At 35.4% G+C, this 7094-nt stretch overlaps 1 protein-coding gene across 2 annotated transcripts in view; it reads right to left on the bottom strand.

The window, feature by feature from the left end:
- Positions 1 to 6953: 6953 nt before the first annotated feature.
- The window catches only part of LOC118734702 (protein-L-isoaspartate(D-aspartate) O-methyltransferase), a 1369-nt gene continuing 1228 nt past the window's right edge, over positions 6954 to 7094 (bottom strand). The window contains exon 5 of one of the 2 annotated variants that reach the window (XM_036464409.1): positions 6954 to 7092. The gene's annotated coding sequence lies outside the window, so the exon portion shown is untranslated. The remainder of the gene's footprint in view (positions 7093 to 7094) is intronic. The other variant, XM_036464408.1, reaches the window with a different exon arrangement.

Below are 7094 nucleotides of genomic sequence, written 5' to 3'. Positions count from 1 at the left end.
TTCGAGGATAATCGTAACACTTAGGGGATTCCCTTAAGCTCGAAAGTGGCTCGAAAACCACGAAACCTCGAAACTTTTCCAGCCTCGAAAAACAACTGTCAAAAATTGTATGAGTGGCGATTTTCGCGTGCCTCGAAAACTTTCGAGGCAAATTAGTCGCGAAAAAAGCCTCGAAAAGTCGTTCGTAAGTTTCAGTGTTGCCTTTATATCCGAATATTCTACGAACTTCATACAATTTACATTTTTCACTTTTTCGTGGCATTTTCAATGCTGATTTTATATGTATTTATTTCAGCTGATGCGATGTATTATACAAAAAACTCTGAATGAGCTGTCAAACTTCGGAATTTCTCCATTGTTTACGAGGCTGAAAAAAGGTGCATTCCCAAAAACAGCCTCGACAACTTTCGAGGTTTTCGAGTTTTCTGCTCTTCGCGTTTAAGGGAATCCCCTAACTATTTATTTTTCAATATTGAGATATCCTGCTTGTAGCCAGAGGCACTAAAATCTACTCGTCATGTTGGAGCAGCTCCGGGAAATGGACCATTGAATGTGTTGACTGAATTTATGACCTCCATAACCAACGCAGTCTTCAAGCAAATGCGTGTTCTGAATTTACACGGTGGACATTCATAGCAAATGGTATTGTATGTGTGTATGATTTATATATGTGACATTATATACTTTGATGTGAAGTATTTTTGAGGAGTTCCGCTCAAACTTGGGTATGCTTAATGAGCTGTCTCGGCGGATGCGCTGGCAGACATTTGAGTCTCTATAACTAAACAAGCATTGTTTTTGGAATAAAGACTTAAATAATACGGGAATTTAGAGTATTTCTTTATAAATTCACATTTTTTCATACAAAATACGATGTGAGTTTCCAGTTTATAGACACACAAGCGTTAATTATGTACTTAACTATTGATATTATTCTTAATTAAGCATTGATATACTTACCCTACTTTTTGTCCTTAAATAACACAATTATATATATTTAATTCCCGAAAATACCTTTTTCTAATCATGAGGCGAAATTCCCCACAGTAGTGTTGCCGTGCGCGCAAAACGAAAACGCTGCACAACCAATTGAGAGCAAGATGAACTTGACAAGAAAAAGAGGAAGCATCGAACAAAAGGCAGTATTGCCAAGTTTTGAATTTGAAAAAGCACCAAATTTTTATTGGTGTATTTAATGGACTTTATATGCATACATAATTTTATTGTAAAGATGCCGATTCAAATTAATACAAATCAATGTTTCTTGCACGACGGTCGATTTCTTGGGGCATGATTGAAGGTGCTGCCACATATTTTTTTGACGCTTATGATTGCCATTGTGCCATGATTTTGTTTAAATTTTTGTAAAGTTGCTTACCACACTTACGATTGCTATAAATTTTGCTTCCATTTTTTTAAGATTTTCAAATTTGGTGTCTTCAAACCTAAAACAAAAGCAACAAAAACGCACCAAGCATCAAACTCAAAAATTTTCGCGTTCTAAATACCCACTAAATTTGGTGCGAAAAGCATTAAGTTGCATGCAAACAAAAGTATTGTATGACGTCAGCGATTGGGTAGATGCTGTCAAACCGACGGAGAAGGTTAGCGGTCCGCGAATGGCGCGACGTTTATTTTCTGGATCGTGGTATATACTGTGGTTTTGTTCTAATTTTGTTATCCTTCCGCTCACATACATCGTCGGAGGAGCAAATACGCAAAATCATCAATATTACTCATCATAAACATAAAATTATCGAGCATAACCTGGCACGAGTTAAGATTCCACCACTCAGGAATTTCGCCATTTACTAAATGTCCATGATTCAATAATACCACAGTATACAGTAATCCAGATAGCCAAAACAAAAAATTTAAATATGCTTATTTGACATTTAGTTTGAATTTATTGGTTGACATTTTTTTCACACTTGTCGTTTTCGTTAACCTAAATGAAGTCCAATTTAAATATTTTCCCAGCCAGCAAAGAAACGTAAATTTTGCCGACAGTGCAGTTAAGATCAATTTTCCGTATCCGAAAACGCATACAAAAAACTCCTACAGTTATCATCAATTTTCGTATACGGAAAACGCAATAATTGTATTTTATTTGCTTAAGCTGAACATTTGACAGCATACATGCGTAGTCGGCAGTGGCTGAGCGTGCAGAGGAGTGTGCCGCTATTCGTTAGCTTCCAGAAAGTGCCGGGTTCGAATTCCGTCAGGCGTTTCCTAATTTTATTTTATTTCTTTTGAACCATGAAAAAATATATGTGAAGTGCAGAAGGAAGGCGTATTGAACGAAAAATTCTATCAGACCGAATTTCAGAAAAAAAGACGAAAACCTATTCGTTTCACATACTGTTGTCTGTACTTACTTTTCTGCCGCACACTTTAGTGGGAAAACGGACAAAAATCCGCACTTCATCCACTTTTTTGTCCTTTTTCGGATAGGTTTTCGGTTTTTTTTGCTGGCTAGGTTCTTATCCGGGACGTTACACATTCAATTTTCCCCTTTCAATTTTCAATACACTCACACTTTTTCACTAACACACTCTTATTTATGCCTTGCAGGGAAACCGCGGACTAGTGAATCAAATTTCTAGGTCTTTATCGCCAAAAAGGAAGTAGTCCGATAGAAACTAGATCCCCTCCCGTCCAAAATCGGCGAAAAGTGGTACTTTTAAGAAACTATTTTTTTCAGTTTTTTCACTAGAAATCTATATCTAAAGCGACGAATTTAGAAACGGTTCGGAACTATAGAAAAAGGGATGCAGAACGAACTAGATCCTATTTGTCGAATTTAGTACTATTTCGGAACTATCGAATAAGGGATGCAGCGGGGGCTTGTTTACTTTACATAGATGTATGTTCGGCGGCTTTTTCGTTCAAATACGCTTCTATTCTGTGCTTCGCAGATGCTTTTTCATAGCTTGGTAATACAAAACTAAAATTTGTGTTAACATTTCAACATCTTGGGACCGTCTGGAATATAAGAAATAACAGCGAGCACCTCTGCAAACTCAGCTACAGCTAAAGGTATGTAAGCGTAGATTTCTTACAATTATTCAAACAAATTTAATGTCAAATTAAAAACACTTCTTCCAAAATAACTTAAAATCGCACACACGGAAGAACCAAAAATATTGAAAATCATGATACTTTTTTCTTTCGTCTGTCGATTTTAGAACTGGTTCGGAACTATAGAATTTAGGACTAGTTCAGAACTATCGAAAAAGGGATGCAGCGAGGGGCAATTGACACTTTCTAGGACATCGCCATGTTAAATTCGCCAGTTGCTTGCATGCAAAAGAGATTTATCGGGAACCAGTACTGGGTCTAAATTTACTAGAAGCGCCCCAGTTCAGAGCTAGAGATTTTCCCCACAGGGTGGCTTGAATGGGCAACTTGCTTTCAATTTTTCCCTTTCAATTGAGTTTAAATTTTGCTTTCAATTTTGTGAAAATAAAAAAATACTAAGCTTCTGCATGATAAAATGTTAATCTACAATGGAATTAAAAATGGAAAATTGTCTTCAGAAGCTAGTTAGTTACATTGATTTCTTGAAGACGACATGTTGATAATGAAATTGATTCTCAAATTGAATGCAGCCTACGTAATGACTTTAAATTTTGATAATTTTTGATAAGCAATCTGTGTGAGGAAATTGAAAGACAAAACTGATTAAAAGGAATTTCACTACTAAGTGCCTTCTTTGCGTACTTTTCTACTACCATTTTCGCTACAAGGGTTTGCATTCTTCCCCTTTCTCTGTCCTTCCTAAATGCAACTTTTTGCAAGGGAGTGTCAAACCGCGGCTGTCAATAATTATCTAACCTTGTATTATTGAATCATGCTTAATGAGTTGATGCTCAACGAACTATGTGAATCGATTTCGTTTTGTTTATGCGCAAAAATAACTTATCAAAATAATTTCGTTTCGTTCCAGAGTTGAATTAAAGAAACAAAACTCAATCATTAACGTTGAAACGAAATAAATCAATCGTTTAAAATCGAAACAAAATAAATCAACTAAAAGTTGTTGTTGTATGCCATTGCCAGCTCACTTACAGCCCTAATCCGGTTTTGCAACAGAATGACAATTGATCATCCTTCATTGTCGTGATTTTGTCATTGTCGTTGCACGTTGCTATTCCTAACAAACAATGACTAGCGAAAAGCTTTTATCAACTTACCATGCATGGTGAAAAGTTCATTGTTGTAGAAACAGCTGGTCAACGCTATTATTTGCAAAAAATATGAGCGGTGAAACACCAGAAAAGTGAGTATTTGTGTGAAATATATAAATTCGTATATTTATAAAATTTATAAACATTTTAGACATGCAAAATATGAGCGGACGACGCAGGAGCAGCTGCAATTTTATGTGCAGTTTTGTAGGGAGCATCCGGAGCTGCTCGTCTTCCACAAGCACGGCTGCGCAAATAACTAAAATTTGTTCTGCTATTGAAATTAGTTGATTTTTATATTTTTTATTAAATCGTCGCACTTTTTAAACCAACACAAACATATGTTTTTGCCTTGTCACCTGCCCAAAAGGTCATGACAATAAAAATGACAATTGGCATGATTCGAGCTTTTGAATTTTGCTGCGAATACCAAAAAGCTGCAATTGTCATTTTTATATCAATTGTCATCGCGGTGAGTTTTGTCAGTGTGGCGGAATAGGGCTGTCGGAAAAACATCGAAGCATCGAAAATATAGATGTTTTGCTTCAATGCATCGTAAGTTTTCTGCTCGATGTATAAATAGTCGATGTATTGATGAATTGAAGTTTTTTGAAAATTTACATCTCTAGAACAATGAACCGCCGTTCCAGTTTTTCAATCGTACAAAAAAAAACAGAAGTGACTTTGACCAAACAAATCCGTTAGAAATTTAAATTTTTTACAATTTTGCTAATAACATATTTTGTTGTGAAGCATTATCTGAAATATCCTATGCAAATCGACGCATCGATGTATGGCCTTCGATGCATCGAAAAATATCGATGTCTATTTTCGAATCAAAGAAAAACATCGATGTATTTTTGCCGCTGACATCCCTACTTAGCACCTAAATGCATGCTACAGCTTCAAAATTAACGATTGATTTCTTTTCGTTGAACTAGGTTCACACATGGGGCTATTGCACAAGGCGATTTTTCAGGCAACTTTTGCGTTCAACTCACGCAGGGTTGCACGAAAAAGAAAATTTAATGGCTAAATATATCAAAATATAAAAAAATATCAAAATATTCGCCATAAAAAGGGGTTTGCATTGGTTGAACGGCCTTTCATCTAATCGCTTTCAACAAAGTTGGTCGCCAGCCAACATTTAGCCATTCCACTTTTTTTTCGTGCAACCCTGCGTGAGTTGAACGCAAAATCGCGTTGCCATAAGTCTAGATTTATCTTGAAAATTAAAATTTTCGGGCTGTTTTTTTATTAAAAATCATCAAAAAAGGATTTTTTAAAAAGCAAAATTTTACACTGAAAATATCTGCAAAATGGAGATTTGTGTGTATGATGTAAAATTTTTAAAGTTAAATTTAAAATTGTATTTACTGCTTGTACCGCACTTCCAATACCGCGTCTGTTTGAATGTCCCTTTAGAGAGAGGAGGGAAAGAACAAACGGTGTTTTGTATCCCCTCTAGTTTAAATGACAACAATGGAACATTTTAAATAAACTGCCATTTAAGCTGATGAGTCTTCGTAGATAAATGTATAACGAGAAAAAAGGAGCGGTAAGCTTTATAAAACAATATCCATGTAAATTGGTATGGAACTTTGTCGAATTTTCATAACTTTTGTACAAAGATTGAAGTTTGGACTTACATGGCTATTCTTTCATAAAAAAAGAACAAATAATTTTTAAACAGAAAACTCAAATGACTTCAAATCTCATATAAATATTGATCGTCAATTTCTTCATGATCCAATGTCCGGATCTAAACCAAATTAGAAGGGACCACCCTTGAGGTACCACCTTTCCGATAAAAAGGAATTAGCGAAATCGGTTAAAGTGGTCCAAAGTTATGCGGTAACATATATACATAAAAAATATTCGCACGAATTGATAAACTCCTCCTTTTTTGAAATCGGTCAAAACTTGCAAGATGTCACGTCCCTATTTATATTTTCGCCAGTGTATATATACATTTGTAAGCTGTGCTACAAATTTTGTGATGACACGAGGCAATATTCATTTTAAGTTTAAGTTGTTATAAAAAGGACTCTATAACTTGAAATTGGTAATTTTTTCAACCAACGTAATAAGGGCTATTTACAGCCTATATCGAATTTCTTTTCAGGTATTTTTAAATGACGATTTTTTGGGATCGAAACGATTTTTTAAGCTTTAAAATCTTATTTTGAAGATTTTTTTGGAAAAAAAAAAGATTTTTAGGCGACTTTCTCTGGCAACACTGAAATCGCCTTGTGCGAAAACCTTCTTTTTTGTGTTTACTGGAACGACGTTCCGGTTTGGCAAGAACTTCTAAGGGTCCTTAACGCCAGGGTGTCAGCCTGGTGAACACCTTTACAGAGAAACTTTTGTTGCTCAATTTCGGCAATTTCTCTTTTGGTGTTGCCCTTCGCGTTCACACAGGAATTCATTTGTACAAAATTGTTGTTTTCAGCTGTGAACGGCCAACTAGAATTACTCACGACGAACGAGAGCATAAAGCGTGTTGCCCGAGTACGAGCAACTCGGCGCCCTTCCCCCTCTCCCACAAGTAGCGAGTTGCCGCGACAAAAGTTTCTCCGTCTGAACCTAGACTTAAAAACCAAAATAGAATTATTTTAATAATTACCTAAACGATAAAAAACTGAATCGTTTCAACAGAAACGATTGCTTCTTTTGGTAAACGCTAAAATTAACGTTACAATGCATCCTTGTTAGAAAACAAACCTTGGTTTGACTTTCGGCAATTAAAAGGCGCTTTAAAAATTTTAAGCTGAATAAACTTTTAATTATAAAGTAAACATTATTTCAAAGATGGATGCATGCTATAAATAAACAAATAAATAAAGCCTCTCATACAGTCACTAGTAGCGTCTTCTTTCTAATACATATTTTAAATTTTTTTTT

This window comes from Rhagoletis pomonella, unplaced genomic scaffold (assembly GCF_013731165.1).
Source record: "Rhagoletis pomonella isolate Grant_MI unplaced genomic scaffold, Rhpom_1.0 Rhpom_scaffold_00002, whole genome shotgun sequence".
NCBI classification, from domain to species: domain Eukaryota; kingdom Metazoa; phylum Arthropoda; class Insecta; order Diptera; family Tephritidae; genus Rhagoletis; species Rhagoletis pomonella.
Note: the sequence above shows the minus strand (reverse complement) of the source record. Positions and strands in the feature narration are given on the sequence as shown.